The sequence below is a fragment of the Moschus berezovskii genome, chromosome 24 (assembly GCF_049115385.1).
Source record: "Moschus berezovskii isolate FMDL1 chromosome 24, NW_MosBer_1.0, whole genome shotgun sequence".
NCBI classification, from domain to species: domain Eukaryota; kingdom Metazoa; phylum Chordata; class Mammalia; order Artiodactyla; family Moschidae; genus Moschus; species Moschus berezovskii.
This window is the reverse complement of record NC_142483.1, coordinates 24,157,160-24,171,357: the sequence shown is the minus strand read 5'-3', so window position 1 is coordinate 24,171,357 and position 14,198 is coordinate 24,157,160. Positions and strand designations below refer to the sequence as shown.

Sequence of the window (14,198 nt, the reverse complement as noted above, 5' to 3'; positions counted from 1 at the left end):
GAGTGATCTTGTCTCATCTGACAGTATTCTCCACATAAGACTCTCAGTGAAGTAAACTGGAGTTCTTAAAGAAATTTGTTAGAGGAAATTGCCTTCTCTCAGTTTAAGTTGCCTGTAGGCTTCCCTGGTGGTTCAGATGGTAAAGAATCTGCCTGCAGTGCAGGAGACCTGGGTTTGATCCCTGAGTTGGGAAGATCCCCTGGAAAAGGGATTGGCAACCCACTCTAGTATCCTTGCCTGAAAGGAGCCTGGTAGGCTACAGTCTATGGGGTTGCAAAGAGTTGAATACAACTGAGCAACTAATACTTTCATACTTTCAATGAAGAATAAGGAACATCATTACTACTTGCAAAAGTAGAAGACATCAGTAGGGCAAAACAATCGAAAGAAAAGGCACTCTTAAATTTTATTGCCATTATCCATAGCATTGCCATTTTAGATGTTTTTCTATGGAACTAATCAGCTTTTCAATTAAACTTGACAGCTGCTATTCAAAAAGTGAAAAGAAATTTACTTACATTTATGGGTAACATTTTTTTTCTCACCATGAATATATATTCTTGCCTATATATGATTTCTTCTTGTAAGTTGGCATTTGTAATTTATTAATATTATATTAAAATATAATATCCATTCTTTCTTTAATCAATGCTATAATCAGCTTACCACACTGCATTTCTTCTTGGTATAAATTAAAGGAAACAGAGTTGAATTTATTAAAATCAATTTTAAAACTATTTATTTTTATTAGAGCCTAATCTTTCTTTGAGTTTCCTTATTACATTGTAAGTCCTTTATCCCTCAGATCCCTACTCATTAACACATTAAGCCAAAAATCATTATTAAGAGTCCTGTCTCATTAAAAATTGCAAGAACTAGCTTTCCATGCTGGAGTTTTACACTGAAAATAGCTTCTAGAGAAAGAACATTTTTTTAACTGCTCATATTTCTGGCAAACAGCATCATATCATTATTGACAAGTCCCCAAATCAGAGCACCTACTGAACATGTCCATTCAACAAAAATATTATTTCATATTGTTTCTGAACAATAGACTTAAGTGCCAAAGTACATCATCTTCCCAAGTACTTTTCCCCTACCATTAACTATTCTTTCCAGTAACCCTATGACAGAGGCCATTATGAAAGGAAGCAGAAATGAAAAAAATTCTACAAAAAAAAGGTTGTGTCAGAGGTTATACTTTGCCAATGTCACTTTCTGTTGAGGGCAAGTGTCTTTCAATGATTTGTCTCTTTTCAATGGTCAATTATACCCCAGCATGCCTGATAAGATCAATAATACTTCTTAAATTGCTGGGGAATATGAGGCTGGGTTGACATTTAGAAACAAAATCCTTTCCTCCTCATTTCAGTCAAAACAATCAGTCACAGGCCTCCAAGGTGACAAGATTGGCAGAACTATGGTTCCAGATGTCCCAGTTGTCCTTCCAGAGAGCAAAATCATCCCCGGACTCTCAGAACCACAGTCTATTGTTTTCTAAAAGGAATGTAATTCCTAGGTTCTTAACCTTGAGTTGGATCACAGAGTCCTCCAAGCATTCAACTCAAGGTACACATGGCTCTCTCTCCAAAAATATACACAAAAAGCTTTCTGCTATTAGAGTTCATTCACAAAACTTACCTTTGTTTTCTTAACTGAGATAATACAGACCCATGAAGGTCAATTTAAATTCTCAAGTTCATATAACTCCTAATCTGGTCTTCTTCAGATCATTCATTGCTACCTCTTGAGAGGGCTGAGGCAACCTCAGGTCTTCCTCAGCTAGTCTAGGAAATGATAATACTCTGACTCTGAGAAATTTCAGGCTTATTCAGCAGCATTGGTTGAGCCCTTCTATGTGCTAAGCACTGTGTTATGCATTCTTCTCTTCCATAGCACAGGTGTCAAAACTGAAGAATAATCAAAATGGTGGCCTTATCTTTTAATCTGACCTATTGGTAAAGCTCCAGAGAACATTCTTTTGCCGTGCCTTTTCATTGACAGGGATAACATACCTCTAAAATGGTTCTAAGTCTACTCAGAACCACTCATGTTCCTCCACTGCTCCTAAGATCAAACCCACCTGTGCCTGGTATGGAAGGCCCATACATACACGGGAAACCTACATCCCGATTCATCTTTCCAAACCCCTTTACTCAAGACAAACCATTTGTAGTCAGTTTTTAACAAATCATTTTTTTATAAAAGAAAATAGTGCTGTTATCCATTCAAACAGTTCTCACCCAGAAATTTGCTATAGTTCTATTCATCCTTCAAGGCCTGCATCTTATCACCCTTCCGCCCTGAATTCTATTCTGATTCCCTAACTCAAAATTCCCCAGTTTCTCTTCTTACTTTCTACAACTCTTATGGCTGTGCCCAGTTGGAGGCTAATGGTTGATGGTCTGTTTAATCTCTTCATGCACAAACGACTTAATACCACTGATACATTTATGGTTTTTGAGGATAGCTAGCATGTCTATAGTTCATTATATACCCTCTGTCACTTTATGGATTTATTCAAATGAGGACTAGCAAAAATGGCCTCTCTTTAAAGGATTCCCAAATTATTTCTATTTTTAATAGTTGACTCTTAACAGAGAAAACCCAGTCTATCCACATATTGAAATCCTTGAATCTGCCTTGAATGTGAATTTCCTCAGCCAAGAACACTCTCACTTTTATTTTCTTCCAGAGTCCAGAAAATCTTGGAAGCCTGCCTTATGGGGTGATGAAATAAAAAGCCAGACCAAACCAACCAGACGTGGGTTCCATCTATAAATGTACATTCCACAGCCCAAGATAGAGCATCTTCCATTTTACTTGCTCAGCCTCTGAATGCCTCCTGTTTATAATGAAATACTTCAAAGTCTTCCAAACACCCATTTGGAAATGACTGCCCCCAATACAAAACGATGTCCAATCGGATGTACATCATCACACAGCAGGGAGGGAGAGGCGTGGAAAGCACTTGGCCTAATCAGAAAGCCTCATCTCTTGATGAGGATTTTCGTTTTCTCATTTGTCATCTTTCTAGCCACTGAATTCTCAAGTGGCTAATTTGCTTCCTATTGGTAATCAGCTAGTTATTTTTATTCTCAGTTCTCTCCCTGGAACTGTCAAACTCTTTGGAACAATTCATCACCCACAGGGGCCTAACCCTTCTGTGGCGGGAACTGGGAGGGGGGAGGGAAGCTATTATCCTGGAAAAGATAAGTACAAAACTATTTCACCGTTTATATTCAGTTTTTAAACAGTGATTTCCCCGATGAGGTAAGTCAAATAATGACACCAGTGGGTAAGAGTGAAACAATGAAAGCTTCAAGGGAAAATGCATTAGGCAATGGAAATACTCCCCAGCTGTGAAGTTTGTGACTCTGAAATCACTTATTCTTAAATTGTCTTTACAACCCCACAAAGGAGCATCATCTTACATTCACGACTTACGTTGGCAGGAAGCTGTCTCTGCGAAAACTATAAACCCAGAGAGGAGAATTTTAAATATGTATAATGCATTGGTGGTTATTCCAAAAGCAACTTTACCCCAGCAACGAGAGAAGGAAGGTAGCCTTTGAAGGTTGTTTTGTCTGTGGCAGGAAACTTTTTCTGCTAGTTCCCGCAGGTCTTCTCAATTACAGAATCTCACTTTAGTTTGTCTCTTGTTCCCTCTCCTTCCAGCTTTTGCTGTCTCTGTTTGTCTCCAGTGAAATAATTTCCCAACACTGTTTTCAGGTTGCCATTTTTCTGGGTTCACATCAGGTGCCATGGAGAAGTTGACCCAACCACTCTTGTGAAGAAAACTCTGGTGTCAGTACATTTTCTAATTACTGGGTGTCTAATTTGATCTCTTCTCAAATTTCCCTCGGTCCTTCAGAAGAATCTAATATCAATCTCTCAAGGCAGGCTGTGCTCACTGGAGCCAAAAGTTTACATTTCTGAAGTCCACGTTCAGCTTTAAGAAAGATGTTAGTGTGACATAAATTGGCATTTTCTTGGCACTTCCTTGGCTTGTAGCAAACTCTTTATTCCTTGGGAGGAAGCTGAGTGTTGAGCAGCCCTTCTGGCTATTTCCTTAGAGACTTCTGAATCGTGGCAGCAGCAGTGTGATATGAATCTTGAAATGTTTATCTTCCTCCACCGTTTTTCATGTCTCAGACCCTTTTTTGTGTCTTTGCTGTTTCATATAAACATCCACACATGTAACTTCACTTTTAGGTGTGTGCCTCTGTAAGGACAATCGAAAGAGACTGAGAAAGCACGTTTACATACCCCTTGTCGAGTTTGCTGGCTTTTCATCTGCTAATTCCCTCCACGCATGGCTGTTCTTACAATGGGTGATATCACCCAACAGCTGTCCTGGACTGGAAACTAAAATACTTGTAGAATTTCAGCCTTTTGTCTTACCTACTTAAATCTCTCTTTATTCCAAAATACCAAAACAGTACAAGAATGGTTGGCTGGCTTCAGTGAAACATTACTCCCGTGACTTTATGTAAATTGTTTTATAGCCTGTTCTCTTCATGTTTCTTGGTAATTGTCCCTAATTCTAAATTTGCCTTCAAGAATTATGAACAGTGATGTTATTGACATGAGTCGTTATATTTGGCATTTGGTAAAACAGCAAAACTGTTTTTGTAAAAATCGGTTTTCCGTCTGCCATGTGTGAGTAGGAAATGAGTGGAAAGAAGCAACACTTTTCCCACCCCATGTCCCCTGGTTGACCAGAATGAGAACTTTAATATCTGACATGATCCATATGTGTTGATTAGCATCTGGAGTGGCTGAATACCGTAAGTACAGATCTCTGTGCCTCTTTCTACATAATTACCCTGGTTATTTATTCATGTCACTTGGTCCTACTCCTCTAAAACTAGCATGTTCCTTTCTTCATCACCAAAACTTACTTCATCACTACAATCGTGATTTTTTTTAAAGACCAATCTACTTTCTTAGCTGTTCTCCCTTTCTCTTGGGTCTTCATCCTTATCACAATATCCTGTTCCCTGGCCCTTTCCTCTATTTTGGGGCATTGTGTTAACTGCTTACTCCCAGAGAAGGGTGAGAAAACCTCCATGGAGCAGCAATTCTAAAATCCACAGACTACCAGCAGTTCACCATGTTGTACAGACATTGTATACAGCTCAACACATTTTCATAAACTAAAAGCATCTCTATGACCAGTGCCCAGCTCAGGAAGGAACATTTATGAACTTTGCTAGCCACTTAACAGAATAATGTCTATTGAAAATAATAAGCAAGAATTGGACCTATATTTTGCCTATCTCTTTATTCCACTTTTAATCCTTTTTATTGTTTTTATAAATATATTGACCAGTGAGCGATTAGAAATAAATAACCAAACAAAATCAAACAACAGAACGGGCCCTTTACCTCTGCTTATCTGAGAAAAACCAAGCTAGAGGATGTAAGATGCCTATCAGATTTTGTGAGTGGTTAATTTCAGTTGCTAACTTCAGCATGCCTGTGAGGACTCATAGTTCACACAGGACCCAGCTGTCCTGAACACATAGGATAATACTGTACAAGGAACTCATGCACCAGAAACTGTCTCCCACTATCAAAACACCTTTCCTTGGATTTAGAGTCACCACAGCATATATGTTCAGGGTCCTCAAAGTGTTGCCTTCTCTGGGGTCCCTGCTTGCAGACATCACACTTGAATTTCACTAGAGTACATTTCCCTTTTTGGAGCCCAACATCTCTTGTGAAGGTGACAGCATGGTCTATACCATAAAAATGATTGTTCTGGTTCTAATACAGAAGCTGACACACAAGACTGGACTTTTCCTCCTCTTGTGCCAAGATCGTCTGCAGATATCAAACTTTCCTGTTGTGAATGGGTACAGGCTGTGATGTGGCCATTCTAGGACTTCCAGTAGCAGTAAGAGGAAAATTATGAACCAATTCCCCTGGAGAGGAAGTTCCTATTGAAATAGCAGTCCGGTCAGCAGGCGCAAGCGTGACAGCTGCCTCCTTCCTACCAGGAATAGCCCCACCGCTACAGCTGCTGACTCTCCCATTGCAGGGTCTATGAATTGACATCACACCAAGAGGCTTGGCAGAAGCAGCATTTGGCATATTCACACTCATCCCACGAGAAAATTGGGAAGGAATCAGCTACGTGCATTTTCCTGGAAGGCAGGATTTCCCTTGTTCATTGATTGTGTCTTCAGTTTACAACAAATGTTCTGAAAATGGGATGTACATGATATTGTAAGCCTTCTATAATTTCAAAGAGCAAATGACCCAAGCCTCATTCTCATTTCCCCTTGTTCCAGAAATTGATTGTTGGATACACAGGTGATACAGCTGGAAGGCCCTATACATATCCGCTAACAAATCCCCCTCCCATCTTACAGGCTGAGACTGAAGCCTGGATTACTGAATATGAGATTCAAACAACACAGATTGGATTTTAGGGTTTTATGTTTTAATTTTTTTGGGGGTAAACTATTGGTAGAAATACAATATACTTACAGAAAAGGCAAATCATAACTGTGAAACTCAACAGATTTTCTTAAACTGAGATACCCATATAATCACATAACCAGCACTCCAAGCTAGAAGCTAAGCATTCCTAGTACTTCCCAAAGCCTCTGCTCCCTCCCAAGGACAACCACTATCCTGCCTTCTAATATCACGTCTTGTTTTTGCCTATTATTAAAGGTCATATAAATGGAATTATGTAGTGTGTTATTCTTGCACCTGGCTTCCTTCAGCTCTATATTGGTGAGATTCATTCACATATTTGTGTATAGTTTTATTTATTTATTTGACTGTGCCAGGTCATAGCTGTGGCATGTGGGGTCTAGTTTCCTGAGCAGGGCTTGAAACTGGGCCCCCTGCCTTGGGAGTGTGGAGTCTTAGCCACTGGAGCACTAAGGAAGTCTCTATGTGTAGTTTTAATGCATTGATTCTAATTTATGTGAAATATTCTTTTCTGTGAGTATAGTACATTGTATATGTTTTCAGCAGCTGGTAGACATTTAGATCATTTCCAGTTTGGGGCTCTTATGACTAGTAGTGCTAAAACCGTTTCTGTACATGTCTTTTGGTGAATAGATGTAATCGAATTGGAGTTGTTCATGCTCCCTGATGATCTAGTGGTTAGGATTTGGTGCTCTCAGGGCCATGACCCGGTCCAATTCCTGGTCAGGGAAGCCTTTCTTCTTGGGCTTCCCTGGTGGTTCAAACCGTAAAGAGTCTACCTGCAATGTAGGAGACCTGGGTTCAATCCCTGGGTCAGGAAGATCCCCTGGAGAATGAAATGGCAACCCACTCCAGTATTCTTGCCTGGAGAATCCCACAGACAGAGAAGCCTGGCAGGGTACGGTTATGCGGTCGTAGAGTCGGACATGACTGAGCAGCTAACACACATAGAGTTTAATGCCTAATGATTCTCAAAAGATGACGAGAAGGGAAACGAACCAACTTTATGCAAGTCCTTGTGCTAGAGAAACTGTCGTCGCGCCACTCTGTGCCAGCCGCCAAAAGAAGACTATTTGAAGAATATGGTAGCCACATGACAGTTACCAATACAGCATTTACGGTTGAGACAGTTTGCAAGGACTCTCAAAAGCCAAAATAGTCACTTGACATTTCATTAATATAAAAATCTGTTAATTTGCTTTTATTTTTACTTATGTTTATTTACAGAAAGTGAAAGTGTAAAAGTGTTAGTCACTCAGTTGTGTCTGACTCTTTGCAACCCCCGTAGCCCACCAGGCTCCTCTATCTGTGGAATCTTCCACACAGGAATGCTGGAGTGGGTAGCCATTCCTTTCTCCAGGGGATCTTCCCAATCCGGAGATTGAACCTGGGTCTCTTGCACTGCAGGCAGATTCTTTACTGTCTGAACCACCAGGGAAGCCATACATTCTCATCCTATAAACATAACTCACAAAACAATACTGCTAGGATGTAGATGTCATGGTTGCAAGGATTCTTGTCTATTCTGTTGATCACAAAGCAGCACCAATGCCTGGCCTAGATGGTGATAGACATTATCTGTAGAAGGTATGAATGATGGATGGTCCTCATGGCCACTGCTCTCCAACCTTGGAGCTTCCCCAGAGGTAATCTAATCTCTGGTTCTGATGTGTGCCTTTCCCTTCCTTTTTAAAAAATACATCGGTTTTATGTGTGTATGTGTGATAATATAATTGGATTATACCATGCTTTATGAATTTTTTAAGTTAAGGGTGTGTCAAGCATTTTTGTTGGTCAGTATATAGAGAAGGGCTATCATTTTTGCGCTGTGTAACATTCCGTGATATGGATTGTGACATTTCAGCCATCTCTAAATTTTTGATACCACAAATGATGGTGCAGTGAGCATTCTTATGAATATGTATAAATGTTTCTTGATGGTAGATATGTGAAAGGGATTTATTGACTTACAGGTGGTATACATTTTTAACGCTTCCAAAATGACCCTTCCAATTCAGTGTCATGAGCAGATGCTAACTTGCTTCTCCTTACCACTGCTATGATTGATATTATCAAATTTTGAAATTTTTGCCAAAATGATATGTGAAAAATGTCATTTAATTTGTATTCCTATCTATATTTCTGGATATTCATGGCATCTATCCATGTATTTGTTGTTTTAGTTAGGGTTTGATTCAAGCCTTCTGCAAAGAGCAAGTGTATAGTTGAAAATAATTTAGTGGGTGGATGAAATCCATCAATCCCCATCAAGGCACTTACTTATGGTCATATTTTTCATTATTGTGGTCTTCGGGACTATAGGAATCCCAACCAAACTCTGATTATATCTCTGCCTACATGCTAAGGGTGTAAAGAAGTGATTTAAACACTTCTTCAACATTCCAGGGGACAAACAGAATCTTGACCTGTCTAGTGTATTGATACAGAGCTAAATCATTTGGAGACTGGATTTTCCAGTTAATTATCCAGTGCTTTCTTTTTATGCCAGCAACTGGAAGGAACAAACCAAGTTCTACTATTTGGCTTATCTATCTTTTCTACCAAAGTAGGATCTGAGTTCTGAAAAATATCCTGTACAGGGTATGAAATTACAACTAAATCTGCAATAAGCATCCAGTTTATACTCCTGCATGTTGGGTTCATTACCCAACCTGTTCCTGACCAACATTAAGGGCAGAGAATCTGGGGGTGAATTGACCAACTTTCAATCCTGATCTTTACTGGTTTGCAAACCGGGACATGTTTGTGAACCTCTGTTCCTCTGTTTTATTTTCTAACAGAATAAGACTTACTTTGTAGAAATCAAGAGAATTAATTGATTAATAAATTAATTGATCAATAAACACAGCACAGACCCTGGCATATACTAAATATTCAACAAAGATTATTATTACAATTATTAATAGGGTTAGTTTTGATTGGGTCAAAGATCAAGGTTTACACTGGACCTGAGAACGTGTTCAAATTCTTTTCTGCTCCTCTACTGGGGAAGAAAATCACTGTAGTGGGCCCTTCATATTCATCTACAGATGTGTGCTCACTTCGTATAGAAGTCACGTTGGCCTCAGATGTTGTTTTTATACATAGCTCCTTGCAGGTTTTAGTCCTGAACATGCAAATGAGGACTATTTAACAGAAATGCCCACCAGACTACTATGAGTTTTTACCTAGTGCATAAACTGATTCAAGTTTTCTGATCAGACTTTGGCCTCACGAGCCCTTGGCTGACATTTCTGTTTGAAACCTGACACTCTGCCAGAAAATTTCTTCAGTTTGAATGAAATGAAATGGGGAGCTTAATTCCAATAACAGACAGACCCAGCAGGGCCGGCAGTTGGTTCAGATTTTTATTGTCCCACGAGAACTTGGCCTCCTAGGCCGTAACTCCAGACCTCTATACATTCACCTTGCATTCAGGATAGAATAACCAGAGGCTCACAGAGGGGACGTCTGGGTGAGATAAAGTCAAACCCCAGCTGCCTTTTTCCTTAGCCTCCTCGACTGTTCTTTGAGGTCCGATCACTCTTGGTCTTGGGGATGAGACTAATTTAATTCCAGGGCATCTGCTGGTACCATTTCAGAAATGCTGGAAAGATGCCATCCTCACCACACTCACTCCAGAATGAGCCTTCCAGGAAACTCCTTCTCTGTGAAAATTCTGAGATTAAGATGCAGCCTCCATTAGAATCTTCCTTCTAGACGGAAGTGAGCTGGGGAGAATGTTAAGCTATCAACCCTTAATTTGTTTATTCACTTACTTACTCTCCACGCGTCTGTGAGGGCTTACCCAGCACCTGGCACTGTGCAATGGATAGTGGTTGACAAGGCAGACACAGTGTGGTCCTTACACCCTGCATCACCCAGCTACAGGGGGAGAAAGACACTGGACAGAGTGTGATGAACGTAAAGGAGTCACCAAGGAGGGCCCTGCGGGACTCCGGGTTTGGACTCTAGGACTGGCCTTGATTCTGCACGACCTGGATCATCACTTGTGTGGTCATGGGACACCATCCTCAATGCTGCTCCCAATGACAATTTTAGCTTCAATAAGGTACCAGGGTATGCAGCCAACTCAGAGCTCTGGAGTAATTTATAAAATTCTCATTACAGTATCCCTCTTGGGATCCCTGCCACAGGATCATGCTGTGGGTGAGACCACATTATAATGACGGTTTTCTGCATATTTCATCGTGGAGTATGGTGAAGGAAATTGCAACCCACTCCAGTATTCTTGCCTGGGAAATCCCATGGACAGAGGAGCCTGGTGGGCTACAGTTCATGGGGTCACAAAGAGTCAGACATGACTGAGTGACTGAAAAACACAAAAACACCCCGGAATAAACCAAAATCCAAGTTGAAACAGAGAGAGGAAAGAGAAGAAGGGGAAGGAGGAGGGAAAGGGGAAGAGAGACAGGGAAGAGTAGAGATGCTGAGTAAACAGGGATCCAGGAAGGAGAGAGACAGGCGGAGTGTGGTCCTACTGTTCTTGTTCTGGATGAATCTGGTACCAAACACCCTCCCCTGTCAGAGAGGAAAGTTGAGTATTTAACTCAGGGTACCTGGACTTCACCTACACTCCCCATCATTTGCCAGGTCTGACCTTGTCAAGTCATTGAACTTTGGTTGCTTCAGTTTCCTCATTTACAAGAAGAGATTTAAACCACCACATCACATTCACTGGGTTATGTCACTTGAATGAGAATAAACAAGTCAATACCCACCCACAGTGCTTTCAAAACATAAAAAACATGTTAACAAATACTAGTTGTCATTGTTACACAGACACATGCAATACATGTGTATGCAACGGATGTGAATGACTGAATCTATACTTTCGAGTTGGCTTAGGGTCAAAGGGTAGACTGAGGCTGTGAAACCTGGGTCTCCCAGAAAGAATGGATTCAGGCATCCTTCACTTCCTCATTCTCTTCCAAGTGTATTTCCATGGTGCCCCGAACTTTTCAGAGCACTCACACATCAGTCATTTCACTGTCTCAGTAGGTTTGTTACTGAGTGACCAAAAGCACTCAAGTGACCCACCTCTTTTGTTCACAGACTTCCAAATGAATGTCACTTGACATGGCTGCGTTGGTATCCTTGTGAGGCTGGGTAGTGGGGAGGACAGAATACATTGTAGGCTGGGAGACCTTCATTCCACACGTCAAGTCCTCTTAGACCGCTGAGCTCCTGATCTCGAGAGGAAAGATAAAGTGCAGTGTGAGGGCATGACGTCAGACTTAATACGGGAATCACTCATGACAGCCAAGCTTGCCAAGTCAAGAACAAAGTTCTGTTAAATTTATAAATGGTTTCCTCTAACACACCCTAAAAAGATGCTTAACCTCTGTCCTCTAGTGCCTAGGGTACCACTATTCCTCCATGAAAGAGCAGCCTTCCTGGGGAGCTTCCGGAAAGCATGCATTTTCTGACATTTGCAAATGGCTCTTTGGGGACTGCTTTTCTACATCTAAATGTTCCAACTACAAAAAAATGAATTTCAAAACCATGTGGAAATAAAACATAACATCATCAGCATCTTGGTCATCAAAAGGGCAGTGGCCTGGAGCTGGAGGAGCTGAATTAAAATGCCAGCCCTATCACTTATTAACCCAATCATTTTGGACAGTATTTTTTGTAGCCTCTGAGTCTCAGTTTCCTCATCTGAAAAATGGATCTGATCTTCATCTTATAGGGTCATTATGAGGATTCAGTGAGACACTGCAGATAAAATGGTTGGCACAGCCCTTGACGTATATCAGGTGCTTCATCAGTAGTGGTTACATTCACTGTTTTGTATATCCATTCATTATAGGGAGGCATAATGAACATGGTATATAACTTAGACTCTTTTTCTTCTTTTCTAATATGTGACTTCATCACTGCTGCTGCTGCTGCTGCTAAGTCACTTCAGTCGTGTCCAACTCTGTGTGACCCCATAGACGGAAGCCCACCAGGCTCCCCCGTCCTTAGGATTCTCCAGGCAAGAACCCTGGAATGGGTTGCCATTTCCTTCTCCAATGTGTGAAAGTGAAAAGTGAAAGTGAAGTCGTTTAGTCGTGTCCGACCCTGATGCTGCTGCTGCTAAGTCACTTCAGTCATGTCCAACCCTGAGACCTGTCCTAATCACCCTATTTTAAATCGCAAACCTGTATCACAGCCTCCCTTCCCATATACCTCCAACCACTCCCTTTCTTTCTTCACTACCCCAGTTTTTAGAGTACCATCACTTTCTTTTTAAAAAATTTTATTGAAGTATAGTTGAAACCACTACAATATTGTAAAGTAATTAGCCTTCAATTAAAATGAATAAATTTATTTTAAAAATAAAATAAAAATAAAAACTGGAAAAACAATTTTTATTGAAGTATGGTTGACTTACAATGTGTTAGTTTCTGCTATACAGCAAAGTGATTCAGTTATACATTATCTGTCTGTCTATCTATCCTTTTCCATTTTCTTCATTTTTTATCTCAGAATATAGAATATAGTTTCCTCTGCTATTCAGTAGGACTTTGTTGTCTATTTATCCTATATGTAACAGTTTTCATCTGCTGGTCCAAAAGCTCCTATCCTTACTTCCCGTACTCAGCAACCACAGTCTGATCTCTGTGGCTGTGAGTCTGTTTCTGTTTCATGAATAACCTCATTTGTGTCTTATTTTAGGTTCCCCATATAAATGATATCTTATGATATTTCTCTTTCTGACTTACTTCACTTCGTATGATAATCTCTATGTCTAACCATGTTACTGCAAGTGGCATTATCTCATTCTTTTTCATGGTTAAGTAATATTCCATTGTATCTGTCTATATCTGTATCACATCTTGTTTATCCATTCATTTCTCAGTGGACATGTAGGTTGTTTCCATGTCTTAGACATTGTGAGTAGTGCTGCTGTGAAAATAGGGTTGCATGTGTTTTTTGAGCATGACAGCTTTGTCCCGATACGTGGCCAGGAATGAAATTGTTGGATCTTATCGCAACTATATTTTTAATTTTTTAAGGAACCTGGATACTGTTTTCCATGGTGGCTGCTCCAACTTATGTTCCCACCAACAGTGTAGGAGAGTTTCCTTTTCTCTGTACCCTCTCCAGCACTTGTTATTTAAAACACTATTACTTTTCTTGGTGATTAGATTTATTATTTACGGTTTGTCTCCTCCTGACAGAAACCAAGTCCTATAAGGACATAGAGTTTTGTCTATAATACGGTCATTCCTTGGTATCCCCAGAGGGTTGCTTCCCTTGGATACCAAGATTGGTGGATGGAAGCAAAGTTATGACCAACCTAGATATTATATTAAAAAGCAAAGACATTACTTTGCCAACAAAGGTCTGTCTAGTCAAGGCTATGGTTTTTCCAGTGGTCATGTATGGATGTGAGAGTTGGACTGTGAAGAAAGCTGATCGCCGAAGAATTGATGCTTTTGAACTGTGGTGTTGGAGAAGACTCTTGAGAGTCCCTTGGACTGCAGGGAGATCCAACCATTCCATTCTAAAGGAGATCAATCCTGGGTGTTCATTGGAGGGACTGATGCTAAAGCTGAAATTCCAATACTTTGGCCACCTCATGCGACGAGTTGACTCACTGGAAAAGACTCTGATGCTGGGAAGGATTGGGGGCGGGAGGAGAAGGGGATGACAGAAAATGAGATGGCTGGATGGCATCACCGACTCAATAGATGTGAGTTTGAGTGAACTCCGGGAGTTGGTTATGGACAGGGAGG

General features: G+C 40.5%; 1 long non-coding RNA gene across 5 annotated transcripts in view; it reads right to left on the bottom strand.

Moving 5' to 3' along the window:
* The window catches only part of LOC129547992 (uncharacterized), a 438,730-nt gene that overhangs the window by 116,166 nt on the left and 308,366 nt on the right, over positions 1–14,198 (bottom strand). For 2 of the 5 annotated variants that reach the window (XR_008684190.2, XR_016036245.1), the window contains exon 3: positions 11,512–11,658. This is a non-coding gene — a long non-coding RNA (uncharacterized LOC129547992). Of the gene's footprint in view, positions 1–480; positions 4,226–9,164; positions 10,130–11,511; positions 11,664–14,198 lie in introns of those variants that run through there. The other 3 variants (XR_016036246.1, XR_008684185.2, XR_008684189.2) reach the window with 3 other exon arrangements.